Source organism: Crocuta crocuta, unplaced genomic scaffold (assembly GCF_008692635.1).
Source record: "Crocuta crocuta isolate KB4526 unplaced genomic scaffold, BGI_CrCroc_1.0 scaffold88, whole genome shotgun sequence".
Taxonomy (NCBI): domain Eukaryota; kingdom Metazoa; phylum Chordata; class Mammalia; order Carnivora; family Hyaenidae; genus Crocuta; species Crocuta crocuta.
Genome location: NW_027532420.1, coordinates 2,991,337 through 3,007,338, shown reverse-complemented (window position 1 = coordinate 3,007,338; position 16,002 = coordinate 2,991,337).

The following is a 16,002-nucleotide window of genomic DNA, read 5'->3' as shown; positions in this document are numbered from 1 at the left end:
CATCGGAAAAATCAATCTATCATAATATACTTTGGACACAACTTTTCAGTATGCATTCATCATTTACATCCTTTCAATGCTGTTTGGAGTGACTTTCTGAACAAAGCTTACTTCATTCTGTATCTTCTTTCACAGAATATACGGTTCACTTTTTTTGATCCAGATTTTTTTTTTACATCTTTAGTTTTAGTTACTGCCTAGTATTCAAGTAAGTGGATCCATCAAAACATGGAAACAGATACAACTTTCTGAATTTTAGTTATTGTATGAGCTGTATTGTTCATATAATCAGAATTCACTTACTTTATAATTTGCAGGTTCTATAAATATATTTTACTAAAATAGGGTATTGTTTCTTGGGTCACTCAAGCAGTATTTATCACTCATTAGGTTTTAGGACTTATGAGCAGTATGTTCAGAATTATTACAAATATTAAATTGCTGAATACTCATACCTTCTTCCAGTAAGGACTATTATTAATGACAGTTATAGATAAGAAAAAATGAAAGTTAATAGTAATTAAGTGTTTCACATAAAGTTATTGACTAATGTTAGTTTCCATAAGTGTTCTGAAATTGGTGTCACTTTGTCTATGTAACTACTGTGAAAAAACTTAAAGCCCTTATTTTGTAATTTTACCACTATTGTAAAATGTATTTACTATTATTACCAAATTATCAATCAATAAATTTTACTACTTAAATATATTTATATTTTTTCTTTCAAATTTTTAAATTTCTCTGCAAATCACTAAAATAATAAATTGTTTTGCCCCATGCCCCCATAACAATAAGTGAAATAAATAAAACTCAGGATTAAATTTTTAAAACCTATGTTTCTTAGAATTTTATATTCTATCCCCCGCCTGAGCAACAGAAACTATTCTTTTTAAATAGGTATAGCCATAAAGGATAAAACAACCAAAAATTCTGTCCTATATTGCATTTCTTGTCTGCCACATAATGTCAAAAAAGATATATATGGAATTATGATTTCTCTATGAACATCAGAAGATAATGTGCACCACTGGTTCCCAAAGAGTTGAGGTTTATAATATAAAACACCAGTTTCCCTATATTTTTAGAAGTGGTAACATTTCTTAACCTAGTTAAAGTCCAAATTCTCTGTTTTAGAAGCAATTGATCATCTACGTTTCCTTTTTAGACTGACCACTAGATAGTATCCTGTTGTATATTTAAGTATTTTTTAATGTTTATTTGTTTTTGAGAGAAAGAGAGCCAGAGAACAAGGGCCGGGGCCGGAGGGGGAGGGGAGGGCGGAGCAGAGAGAGACACACACAGAATCTGAAGCAGGCTCCAGGCTCTGAGCTGTCAGCATAGAGCCCGACGTGGGACATGAACTCATGAACCATGAGATCATGACCTTAACTGATGGCAGATGCTTAACCAAGTGAACCACCCGGGCGCCCCTATTTATTTAGCTAATGGAAGAGTGGAATAAACTATGTAGCCATGTCACTTAACTTGGCTTTGTTAACTTGTCACTTAACACTCTTTCTTGTTGGGGAAATGGTAAATTTTGAGACTTGAATCATTGTTTGGGGTCCTCTTTCATTATTTTGAAATACACATTAAATTGCACTGAGTGTTTTGAAAGTTTTCCAGGACACAATTAGTGATATTACAAACACTACTGATAATATACCATGATGTTAAAAAAAAAAAAAAGAAAGAAAGAAAGAGAAAGAAAAAGGTGACGTAAGGGCATGGAACAGTAAATAATATGGTCTTACCAGAAAAGCCATTCATCTATCTACATTCTCATTTGTAAAGTGCTTGATGCCACTATATTATATAACTATAATAAGATGCCTTATTAGACTTCTTAAAGAATATGGGTCCAGAGTTTTCCTGAGAGACTTTCATAATGCAAGAATGTTTTACCTGGGGACCAGGGATGCCAGTACAGCCAGGAGACATATATTGAGCATCCATTAATTGTCCAAGACTATGAAGAAGGAACCCGGTATCTGGAACTCACTGCCCATTGATGGTGACTAATATGTAAACAGCAATACAAATAAGAAGTCTGATGAAGCATTTTGAGAGTTTCAAGACCAAGATATGAAAGAAATGCTTAGATCCCGGTTCCTTTACTCATGACTCTCTTCAAAGAGGCAAGTTCCAACTATTTCGATTCTCTTATATTCAGTATGGATAATGGTAAGAGATGTTAAATTTTAAAAATAAGAAAGTTAACTCTGATGTTTGATTTCATTCCTACCCCAGGATACATGGATCTCTGTCAGCAAAACTAGAAAATAAAAAAAATAAAATAAGATAAAATATTCATCAAGGTGAGGCGCCCGGGTGACTTAGTCAGTTAAGCGTCCGACTTTCGCTTAGGTCATGATCTCGCAGTTCGTGGATTTGAGACCCAGGTCCGGCTTTGTGCTGACTGCCAGCTCAGAGCCCGGAGCCTATTTCAGAGTCTGTGTCTCCCTCTCTCTCTGACCCTCCCCTGCTCACACTGTTTCTCTCTCTCTCTCTCTCTCTCCTAGAAATAAATAAAAATATTTAAAAATATATATTATCAAGGTTGTCCCTAAGCACTTACTAAGTAAGCGGTATTTATGTATGACATCCACCTACTGCCTTTTCAGTACATTTTGTCTTTTCAATACACATCTCTAGAAAAAGAAAATAAAGGAAAAAATGGAATAAAATAAAATAGAGTTGAATAAGAAACAAATATACGAAGGATGATACTTGTATTTATTATCACAATCTACTAATGTTAACTTCAACTTCTTTGAAGCCAGTTTAAAAAAGAAAAGAAAAGAAATACATGCTTACCATGAATAGATTGAGGAAAATGTACCATTTTTTAAAAAGTTTTTACTCTATTTAGGTGTAATATATACGAAGAAAAGTATAAAAATATTGTTTGATTTCTAATAAAATATACACACATGTACAAACAGCTCCAATTAATCACCCAGAAATGATCATATGCACTTCAGTCTCTCATTCCCTGTTGTAACTACTCTTTTTCCTTTTACACTAATGACTAATCTTGGATTCATATAGCAAATACCCCATGCCTGCCTTCTGTTACATTGCACTGTCTGCAAGGTATATCCCTTTCATGGCACGGTTTTTACTTTATTTGTGTTGTTACCAGTGTTGCACTGAGCATATGACTTTTTCCAAAACACATACGTCCGTATTCTCAGGTCATTTTATGAATCAGTCATATGGGCAAGAGAGGCAGTGTAGCCTAACGATGAAGGACACAGGTTCTGTAGAGAGACTTCAATCTGCCACTACGGTCATTGTGGTCTTAGACAGTTAACTTTCTGTTGTTGTTCTTATTAAGACTTTTTTTCTTCAGAATGGGACGGTAGTATTATCACTGTTGGTTGGAGGGAATCTAAATGACAAAAAAAGAAAAGTTTGTTCAGTTTTGTTTTCCTGCACAAGTTCAAAACAGTCTACCAAATATGAGCAGCAATATCAGGGCAAAGACAAGCTTCATTAATAGCCATATGTGGAAATTAGGTGATATATTCTGTTAAGCAGAACTTTATCACAAACTTAATCTGGAACTTTAAGTGGAAATTATGCTATTAAGAATTAAATTAATTTCCTTCTCTTTAAAATATTTAAGTTGATAGTCTCTTAAATTAAAATACTACACACAATTCTCTAAAAAAAGCATGTACAGAAGTTAAAAATATTTATAAACATGTCCTAAAATCTTAGTTTTCCTTTTTAATATTATTATACAAGTGATGTTGAATACTTTACTTCAACTTTCTATCATTAACAAGGATTTAAATACTGTGCCTGGTCATAATGTCCTCTATTCCTACCATAGATTACTTCATCAAACCATTCTTGTTTCTCTTTATGGACCCTTAGTATATTCATATATGTGCACACACATAATATTTATTAAGAAATGCATTTCCATCTGTTGCATTTTTTTTTTCTTTTTAGTAAATTATCTGACTTGGAGAATCATGTTTGTGTTTCTTATTGCTAATTTAAAATATTTACTATATTTTGAGGTGCCTGGGTAGCTCAGTCAGTTAAGCATTCCACTCCTGATTTTGACTCAACATTGTGGGATTGAGATCTTGTTGGGCTCTGTGCTGAGCACGGAGCCTGCTTGGTATTCTGTCTCTCTCCCTCACTGCCCCTCTCCCCTGCTCACATTCTCTCCCTTTCACTCTAAAATATACATGTGTATAACATATTTATTATATTTTAATTACATAATATTAGTATACTTAATATTTACTCTATTTTAATTATGAAACTAAATATATATTCATTATAGGAAATTTGTAGACAGTACTCAAAAAAAAGCAATAAATAGAAGGTATCATAATTTCCATTAGGAAAAGGGGAGATTGAAAAAAGCAGAGGGAGTGAGAGGAGGAACAAGTGACAGCGGGACAGAGAGAGAAATAGGGAAACAAAGAAGTGAAGTGTCCTAGGCAGAAATCTAAGATGGTGCCCAAGATGGCACCCAAGTTTCCTGATGTCAGGTGTTTTCACACCTCGCAGCTATTCAGTCAACCATGAACTAGCTTGTTCTGTGAAGAGACTTTTCAAATACAATTTAACTCCTGTTAAGTTACTACACAGAACTAGAAAACTAATACTTCTACTGTCCAGGTAGTCGTTTTTATATGAAACGTCAAAAAAAAAATCAAAGCACACGTAATTGAAAATTTAAAATTGTTCAGTACAGATCTCCTCCCACACAATTATAATTCAAACACTGTGTCTAAATGAAAACAGTGTACACACGTCACAGGTTATGATTTAAGTAAAATATAGTCTGAAGGAAATATTTTACAGCTTGTTTCATTTTAATCGCTTACTATCTCTGGAGATAATTACATAGCAGAAATATATATCAACTTTATTCTTTTTGGTATATGTGTACCAGATATCATGTTATGTATTTTTGTGCTTTATTTAACCAGTTCTCTATTGTGGACATTGTATTTGCTTCCAAACGTTTACTATTGCAAAAATAAACTGTCTTCTCTTGCAAAAATTAAATTGTGATTAAGGTTACTTATGTTGTTATATAGAGTTACTGAGAATTTAAATATTTTGCTGTAAAAGTTGTCAGACCCTTTGTATATTGTTCTTATTGATTGGTAATCAGTTTCTCATCAGTGTATCAGTGATTAATATTTTCAGTTTAATTTATGAAAAATAATTGGTCAGTAAGTATGCCATTTTAGACTTGTAGGAATATTAATCAATTATTTTTCCACAAAATATCCACAATTTAACTGTATCCAACATTACATGAGGATGTGTTTACCCTCATCTACATTAATGCTAGATATATGAATTATGTTTCCTATTAGTTATTCCCAGATGGTGATTTATTTCTGTTACCTTTCTGAATGATCCTTTTTTAAAAATCGTTTGTATTTATTTAAAAAAGTTTTTAATGTTTATTTTTTAGAGAGAGAGAGAGAGACAGAGAGACAGAGAGAAAGTGTGTGAGTAGGGGAGGGACACAGAGAGAGGGAGACACAAAATCCAAAGCAGGCTCCAGGCTCTGAGATGTCAGCACAGAGCCCAACGCAGGGCTCAAGCTCAGGAACTCTGAGATCATGACCTGAGCTGAAGTCAGATGTTTACCCAACTGAGCCACCCAGGCACCCCTATTCATTTGTTTAAGTTACGGACATGAGTGTGTAAGAAATTCCTGAATATTAAGCATGAACTTTATTGGTTCTAGTACATTTCAGTTGATTTTCTTAAATGTTTTAAGTAGCATATCATTCTTAAATGATTACTTTCCAATATTTATAATTAAAAATGTTTTTCCTGTCTTATTTCCATTGAGTATTAAATGCTAACACTAGCAGTAACAATAGATTTTTTTTTAATCTTTTAGATGAAAAGACTTTGTTGGCTTACAATTTGCAGTGCTTTCTGAGAGTTTCTGGTATATATTGTTGAAAAAGTAGAGAAATTTATGAATTTATTTATTTATTTACATTTAACATGAAATTTAGGGATATGTGTTGAATTTCTACAAGGATTTTAGAACTATTTCCATCTTCTCATGATTTTAATCAAATGATACAATCCAATTTTTTTCCTTTTAATTATTTATATATTGGATTTAGTAAGAATATTTATTGATGTTAAGTGGTTTTGTATGTGTTTGTATGCCATTGATAATAATTATTCATTCATAGATGGCTTCATTACATATGCCAAAATGCATCTTAAAATTGTAACTACTATTCATAAATGTAAATTCTCACCAATTCTCCTCTTCCTCCTCCTTTTTCTTCTCCTCCTTCTTCTATTTAGAATGTGTTGGATTAGCTTCATGGAATGAGGTTTGTTTCTTTTATTTTAGCATCTCCATGGATTAAAATATTTTTATAGAATTTATCTAAAAAATATCAGCACATGGTTATATTTTTAAACTGTGGATATTGACCATATTTTGCATTTAAAAAAATTTAATAGTTTATTTATTTTTGAGACAAAGAGAGACGGAGCATGAGCGGGGGAGGGGCAGAGATAGAGGGAGACAGAATCTTGAACAGTCTCCAGACTCTGAGCTGCCAGCACAGAACCCAACGCAGGGCTTGAATCCATGAACCACGAGATCATGACCTGAGCCGAAGTCAGTCGGTTAACTGACTGAGCCACCCCGGCACCCCAACATTTTGCATTTATTCCATGCATATATTACCTCCTGTATTATAGATTAATTTTGAAAATTGCTATTAATCTCAGAAAGCAGCGGCAGCTGGGTGGCTCAGTCGGTTAAGTGTCTGACTTCGGCTCAGGTCATGATCTCACAGTTCGTGGGTTCGAGCCCCGTGTTGGGCTCTGTGCTGACAGCTCAGAGCCTGGAGCCTGTTTCAGATTCTGTGTGTGTCTCTCTCTCCGACCCTCCCCTGCTCACGTGCTCTCTCTCTCTCAGAAACAAATAAAAAAGGTTAAAAAAAGAGTATATAAAAAAAAGCATTTCATTCACTTGATTTTTCATAAGTCTTGCTATAAATTTCTAATACATACTATTTTATACTTTTAAAATAGTCTTTTAGTTAGCATCAAAGTGGACTTAATGTTGCTTGCACTGGAAGAGTTCTGAATTCATGGACTTTACCTCGTTATCATGCCTTTTAACTCAACAGCAAATCTAGGATCAAATAGTGATAGTGTACTTTTGATGTTTAGGTCTCCTTTGTTTCTAATGTTGCTTGTAGAGATAGAGGTGCTATCCTAATATCTATTGCGGAAACGTAGGAACACATATGTCTCCCCTCTCCCCTTATCTTTCTTGTAAATTATAGCTAGAAGAGATTTGAGGCCCTGGGTTAGGAAGTTATGTTTTTTAAATATACCTTCATTTTAATTATTTAGATATTAAAATACATACATTTAATAAAGTAATTTAACTTTAAAATTTGAGTTAAAATTTAGTATCAAATGTTGACTCCAGGAATTAACAGATTAGTGCTTAAAAAATATTCTTGGCATGATGCCCTCAAGATCTATAAAGTAAGTCAGACTGAAAAATAGAAATACCAAATAATTCCATTCATAAGTGGAATTTAAAAAGTGAATAAACAAAGGTAGAGTCAGAACTATAAATACAGAGAACAAACTGAAGCTTTCCAGAAGGGAGAGTGCAGGAATGGGCAAAATGGATGAAGAGGAGTGGGAGACAGGAGCCTCCAATTATGGAATGACTAAGTCATAGGAATAGAAGGCACAGCATAAGGAATATAGTCAATGATACTGGAATAGTGACGTAATGGACCAAATGATAGCTACCCTTGTGATGAATATAGCATCATGTATAAACATTTCAAATTACTAAGTTGTACACCTGCAACTAACATAGCATTATGTGTCAACTATATTCTAATAAATAAATAAAGTAAAAAGAAATAAAAACTCTGTACACTTGTCATTTCTAATGTTTTTAATAAAGCAGAGGATTTTAAGAGTCCATTTAGTTAACACACAGTGTTCTCTTATTATAAAATTAAAAAGCAATGAATCATAAAGGAGATTACAGTGAGAATTTTTTCATAGTCAGGATCAAACCCCATATCCTTATTCCCAGAACTTGGTTCTACTATCTGCCCTGTATACTATAAAATCAAATTATTGCTTTTATCTCTGACCTCAGAAAATGTTAAATAAGGCTGTCAGGTAGACATATTTGGTTTTTTTGTCACATGTTTTTTAAGGCCGATAAAAAATTTAAATAGGATACCAATGGAATTTTTAAAAATCCTTATGACGTTTTGACACAGGTGGCATGTAAGTCAGTAGTTTTCTATTTTTTTGTTGTTATTTTGTGATTGCTTTCTAAATTCAATGGCCCAGATGACAGGAAGAGCTCTAAGAAATTATTCTTCCCTACTGAGATATATACGGGTAGAACCACATGCCCTTCATTATGTGTATGTACAAGATATATTTTCTTCCCTCCAATGCTTTCTGGTTCCCTTTAACTTAAAATCATTGCCTATTCCTTGGAAGAAAAGCATCCATCCTTGTCCTTAGGAAAAAAGTTGCACACTAACACTTTATTTTTCTCTTCAAGTGAGTGCTAGGTGAATACAATTTCTCCTTTACTTCTTTCTGAGGCACGAAGACGCAGGCTCAAAATTTCCTCTATCAATCCCTTGGAGGTTCTGTTTGACAAAGTCAGATGAAGAATTTACCTCCTCCCTCAGGCTTACAGGTTGTAGGATTCTCAGAGACTCCTACTGTAAAGCTTTTAACAAATTGTTGTGTTTTTTTAAAAAAAAAAATCAAAAGTAAGCAACATAAAGTGTTAGCAGCAAATCTGTCTCTATAAACATCATAATCTGTTGTGACAAGCTGCAGTCTGTTATGCGCTAACATTTAACTGTTGTTCACCTCTGAATATCATAGTGGCTCAGGACATTTGGTGAATTCCTAACAGTGTTTACATATAGGATGGAATAAAACAAGACTTCCAGAACTTTCAACAACTAGACCCGATGCATTCATGCCTGTAGATATTTAGCATGTTTTATTAAGTTATGTTTACATGAACCTGTTAAATTTGATTATTAATTTTGCAAACATGCTTATTTTAGTACAGTTGTTTTATAAGGAAAGCTCATTGAACAATATAATTTTTACATAAGTAACTTCAATCGAATACTTTATTTATTTCATAAAATCTTTGAGGATTACCATTTTTATGTATAAATCCATATTAATTCACAACAGTTGCAGAATCTATGAGACCTATACATTAAATTATATCATTCACTTAATTTGTTCTTCTGCTTCTTGTTTCCTGTTTTTCTTCTTTCTCAGACTTTCATGGAATATGTTTTTTTTTAATGTTTTTTTTATTTTTTTATTTTTAGGAGAGAGAGAGAGAGAGAGCGTGAGCAGGGGAGGGTCAGAGAGAGAGGGAGACACAGACTGAAACAGGCTCCAGGCTCTGAGCTGGCAGTCAGCACAGAGCCCGACGCGGGGCTCGAACCCACGAACCGCGAGATCATGACCTAAGCGAAAGTCAGACGCTTAACCGACTAAGCCACCCAGGCGCCCCTCATGGAATATGTTTTATCACTCTGTTTTATCTGCTCTTGACACAGAATTTGTATTTAAATTTTTTGAGTTGTTGCCCTAGAGTTTAAAATATATATATTTTTAAAAATAACATAAGTCAGGGCACCTGGATCGCTCAGTTTGTTAACCGTCTGACTTCAGCTCAGGTCATGATCTTGAGATTTGTGGGTTCAAGCCCCGCATCGGGCTCTGTGTCGACAGCTCAGAGCCTGGAGCCTGCTTCAGATTCTGTGTCTTCCCCTCTCTATACCCCTCCCCTACGCATGCTCTGTCTCTCAAAAATCAATAAACATTAAAAAAAATAAAATATTAAAAAATAACATGTCTATGGAAAAATAACACTAAGTATACTGTGGATATTTTATGACAATTATTCTCAATACTTCTCTCTCATCTCTTGTGTTTATGCTGTCAGTTATTCACATTCTGTTATCCAAAAACTGTTACTGTTATTACTTAAAACAAGCAATTATCTTCTAGATAAACTAAGATAAGGAAAATATAAATTTTATTTTACCTTAATGTTTCTTCATATTACATTTCTTTATGAAGCTACGAGTTTCTTTTTTTAATTTTTTTAATGGTTATTTTTGACAGAGAAAGAGAAAGAGAGAGAGAGAAAGAGAGAGAGAGAGAGCATGAGTAAGGGAGAGGCAGAGACAGAGAGGGAAACACAGAATCTGAAACAGGCTCCAAGCTCTGAGAAGTCAGCACAGAGCCCGACGGGTACTCGAACTGAGAACAATGAGATGATGACCTGAGCTAAAGTTGGTTGGTTGGTTAACCAACTGAGCCACCCAGGTGCCCCGATCCAAATTTCTTAAATGTACATAATTTCCTTCTACATGAACTATTTCTTTTAATATTGCTGTAAGCCAGGTCTGTTGTTAATGATTTTCTTTTCTTTTCTTTTCTTTTTTTTTCTTTTTTTCTTTTTTTTTTTTTTTTAGTTTTTATTTACTTGGGGAAAATCTCCGTATTTCTTGTTCACTTTTGAAGGGTAATTTTGCTGGATATGTAATTCTCAGTTGGCAGGGTTTTTCTTTTCTTTTAACATTTAAAAGATTTTATTCGACTCCCTTTTAACTTGTATTGTTTGCGCTGAGAGGTCCATGTAATTCTTGTTCCTGTTCCTCCAGGTTGTCCCTTCTCTCTGCCTTCTTCAAGATTTTTCTCTCTGAGTTTCTTTTCATTTCTGCAGTTTTATTATGATATGCTTAGATGTATGCATGTGTGTGTGTGTGTGTGTGTGTGTGTGTGTGTTTCTATCTTTTATTCATCTTTCTTGGTGTTCCCTGAGCTTCCCGATTGTGTGGCTTCATGTCTAATATTAATTTTGTCAAGTTCTTAGTCATTATTGCTTCAAATATTTCTTCTGCACTATTTTCACTTTCTTTTCCTTTTAGAATTACAACAATGGCTATATTACAACCTTGTATTTTTTTCTTTAGTATTTTGATATCCTAATCTCTTTTGTTTTGTTTCTCTTGGTTTTGTTTTTGGGGTTTTTTTTTTTTTTGGTCCTGTTTTTTCCTCTTTTTTTTTTTTCATTTTAGTTTTAGTTTGGAAAGTTTATATGGACCTGTCTTCATGCTCACTAGTTCTTTCCCCAGTTGTTTTAACTCTTTATTAGCTTGGTAAGGGCATTCTTTGTTTCTGTTTCAGTGGTTTTTATTTTTATTTTTATTTTAAGATTTCTTTTTTATTTTTTTCTTATAATTCCCAATTCTCTGCTGATGGTACCCATTCAGTATTGCATAGTGTCTACTTTTTCCTTTAGATCATTTAATGTATTAAGCATAATTATTTTAAATATCTTTATTTTTGTTCTTATTAAATAATTATTGGGGCGCCTGGGTGGCTTAGTCGGTTAAGCGTCCGACTTTCGCTTGGGTCATGATCTCGCAGTTCGTGGGTTCGAGCCCCGCGTTGGGCTCTGTGCTGACTGCCAGCTCAGAGCCTGGAGCCTGTTTCAGCCTGTGACTCCCTCTCTCTCTGGCCCTCCCCTGCTCACGCTGTCTGTCTCTCTCTCTCTCCTAAAAATAAATTTAAAAAAATAATAATTATTATTTATTTTTGAGAGGGCACAAGTGAGGAAGGGGCAGAAAGGGAGGGGGGAAGAAAGCTAGCTCTTTGCTGGCAGGAGTGAGCCCCATGTTAGGCTTGAACTCATGAACTGTGAGATCATGACCTGGGCCAAAGTTGGATGTTCAACTGACTGAGCCACTCAAGCATCACTTAGATTTCTTTAAATTGTCTGAGAAATCCAACATCTGTGTTGGCTTTGATGATTGCTTTTTTCCTTCAGATAAAAAGTCTTCAAATTTTTAAATTTTAAAAATTTGTTTGCCTTTTGGAATGGGTATCTTACAATTTTTTGTTGAAAGTTAACATATTGTATCAGGCAATAAGAGCTGAGATAAATAGGTCTGTAGTGTGAGGACTTACCTTAATGTGGTGAGGTGTGTACTACATTTAATGTTTGCTGTAGCTATAGTTAGCAGAGGATTTAAATTCCTCCAGTATCGTTCTCATCTTCATTCTTGGCTTTAAGTTTTTCCTTGTCAGTCTCCTCAGAAGTCTTTGTCTTGCAGGTATTTTTCTAATTGCCTATAACTGCACTGATTTTTGTTAGAATGTTTTACGGAAATGAATGTTCTATAATCCTTATATAAAATTCTTTTAGCTCTTTTAATGGAACTACATTTTAAGGGGTAGACTTTTTTAAGTGTTTCGTATCATTCCCTTAGGGTACAGATTTTTATTCTGCTGGTCTTGCTTGTGCTCTGTCCACAGAATTCCAATTATGTCCTTGAAGCCCCTCCTCTGTTGAGTGTGTGTGTGTGTGTGTGTGTGTGTGTGTGTGTGTGTTGATTTCCTCCTTAGGTGAGATAGAAAGGCTGAGGAGTGTTGAAGTGAGGTAGAATTTCTTCTACCATTGGGGTGAGTTTCCAGTATTGTTTTCTGGTGAAGTCATTTTTCCTACAGAGTAGGCATTGATTAATGAGAATGATCTTGAGGGTTTCAAAATGACCACTGCCCTAGCAAAGTTCCCACAGGGAAACAACACAAAGTGAGGGCCCCATTCTCATCATTGCAAGTAATAATGACTTGTAGGGGTTTTTTAAATTTATTTTTTTATTTATTTTGGATCACAACTAATTTTGTGGACATGATTGTTACACTGTAACTTTATTTCTCATAATGAATACATTTTCTCTTTTAGTAGGATGGAATATAATCACTACCAATAATACATGGTCTGCACTAAATTTATGGGTGCTTATTAGTATATTATATTTAGTGCATCAGAATAAAAAAGAAACACCTGGAATCAGAAAATTTTGTTATAAATTTATTTTGCTCCAGGTCCTAGCAATATTTTTGACAACCCATTACTTAAAGTTTATGATCTTATATTTTTGTTTGTATTACTGAATTATTGGGATTTAATTCTATAAAATACATAAAACACTTTGCAGAAAACGAAATGAAAACATCAAACTCAAAAAGAACTATACAGCTTTTGGCATGGTATTTATTTTTATATTTTATATAATTCTATATCTCTAGAATTTTTTTCCCAGATCATTCCTCTGGTGAGTCTCACAGTATGAAACATATTTACACAAGTGGTTCAATTCATTTATCTCACAATTTGCTTCTCCTTCTCAAATGAGAAAGAAAATTTTAGAGAAGATCTTGAATTCAAAATAAAAAAGAGATAAAACAGATTACCAATATTAAGAATGAAACAAGAAGCATCACTATTGATCTGTAAAGCACTAAAGGGGTAAAAAGATGGATACTCAAACGAGTGCCACAGTTTTTAAAAGTTGGATGAAATGTCTTAATTCATAGAAAGAAACAGACTACCAACACTCATCCAAGAAGAAATAGATAATATGAATAAGCCAGAATTGGAAGCTAAAATACTTTTCAAAATGGTAACTTGCCAAACACAAACTTTACCAAGATAGAAACTGCCGAAGCCCAGATAATTTCAAATGTAAGTTCTTATGGAATATGTAAGGAGGATAATTTTTTATATCAATATCTTCCAAAAATAGAGGCAGGAGGTCATTTTATAAGTCTTTAATGAGCCAATATTATTACATTTATACCAAAATCAGACAAAATCATTATGAGAAAAATATTAAACCTAGCCATACCCTTTGTGGATCTGGACATAAAAATGCCTCAAAATTATCAAAACTGAATGAAAAAATATGGGAGAATGAAAAAGGATGTGAGTCATTGAATTTTATCCTAGGACTTCAGTAATAGTTCAACGTTTGAAAATAGATCAGTGTTATGTAACATAGTAAAGACTATATGATCAGTTTTATATGTAGAAGAACTACATAATCATTTTTATTTTTTAAACTTTTTTTAACTGACACAGAAGGATGTGATCAGTGTTCCTCTTGCTGATATGCAATTAAGTTTAATTTTAGTGTATGGAAGTACATGAAGATAATTTTTTCCCCATACTGCACAGGTAAGTGTTTTCTGACCCACACTCCAAGTTCCCAGTGTCCAGTTTAGTTTAGATGCTAGAAGAAATCTTCAGGGTGCAATATATAAATTATTCAAATCAGTAGATTTATAACTGCCTTATTCAAAAGTTAAATTTGCTTTGGATTTTTGCTTGAATTAGAGGAATTGGATCAATGATTTCAATTTAAGATTATAGTTTTGAAAAGAATTAGACTTTAGTGACATATATGCCATTACCTGTACATATTTAAATACATACATTTAGAAAAATAAACATGCTCCAATGGTCCTAAATTTATATTAGGACAAAAAGGAAGACAATAATCTGAACTGTTTTGCTTGAAGTAAAATTATTCAAAACTGCACAAGTGTGAAAGGAGTTGTGCTGGAAAGAAACAAGTAACAGGTATTTGAAATACAAGTTTGGGTAATTACATTAAGATGTGGCAGCAGACATTCATACAAGCATCAGGAAGTGGTTAATCTAGGTGTCAGAAGTGTTTTTTAGACTTTTTGTTTATCAAAGATTCAGAAAGTGCTAATACTGAACTTTGCATTCTGTATTAACATGCGTAACTATGTACTATGTGTTCACTTCATTATGTATCTGACACACAATCATTTCCATAGGTGCAAAGAACTACTTAACAGAATTCATAATCCATTTCTGAAAATAAATCAGCAAAGTTAGAATAGAAGGAAACTTTCATAAACTAATATAATGAAGGAAACTTTTATAAAACTAAAGCTTTCCCTGAAATCAAGAATAAGTTCAATATCCTTGAACCACTTGTATTCAGCATTGTCTTTGAGGACCTACCCAGTGTAATATTGCAAGAAAAATAATTAAAAACCAAGAGGCTATGCATATATTTTAATAGTTCAGTGGCCCAAATTGACAGCACCCAATGCTGGTGAGAATATGAAGCAACATTCATTGCTGGAGGAAGTACACTATGATAGAGTGACTTGGGAAGATAGGTAGGCAGTTTTGTTCAAAAGGAAACCATGCTGGGGCACCTGGGTGGCTCAGTCGGTTAAGCATCCGATTTCGGCTCAAGTCATGATCTTATGGTTTGTGGATTTGAGTCCCACATTGGGCTCTGTGCTGACAACTCAGAGCCTGGAGCCTGTTTCGGATTCTGTGTCTCCCTCTCTCTCTGCCCCTCCCCCCACTTATGCTCTATCCCTCTCTGTCTCAAAAATAATAATAAAAAAACTATAAAAAATTTAAAAAAGGAAACCATGCCATCTTAACAAAACTATTACCATAACATCTAGTAATGACACTCCTTGATATTTACTTAAATGAGTTGAAAACATGTGTCCACACACACAAAAATGAATGTTTATAGCAGTTTTATTCCTAATTGTTAAGACTTGGAAGAAAGCAGGCTGTCTTTCAATAGGCATTTCAATAAACTGCCATACAATAGAATATTATTTAATGATAAAAAATGAGCTATCAAACTAAGAAAGACATTGACGAGCTTTATTTATTTTTTAACGTTTTTTTAAAATTTATTTTTGAGAGAGAGGGACAGCTTGAGCAGAGGAAGATCAGAGAGAGAGGGAGTCACAGACTGAAACAGGCTCCAGGCTCTGAGCTGGCAGTCAGCACAGAGCCCTACACGGGGCTCGAACCCACAAACCGCGAGATCATGACCTGAGCGGAAGTTGGATGCTTAACCGACTGAGCCACCCAGGTGCCACGATATGGAAGAACTTTAAATTGCATATTTCTAAGTGAAATAAAATAATCTGAAAAGGCTAAATACTCTATGATTCCAGCTATAAGACCTGAAAAGGTCAAAGCTGTAAACACAGCAAAAATATCAGTGGCGGCAGGGGTTCAAGTGAAGAGGAGAGGGATGAATAGAGGGCAGGCATTTTTTTTTTTTAATGTTT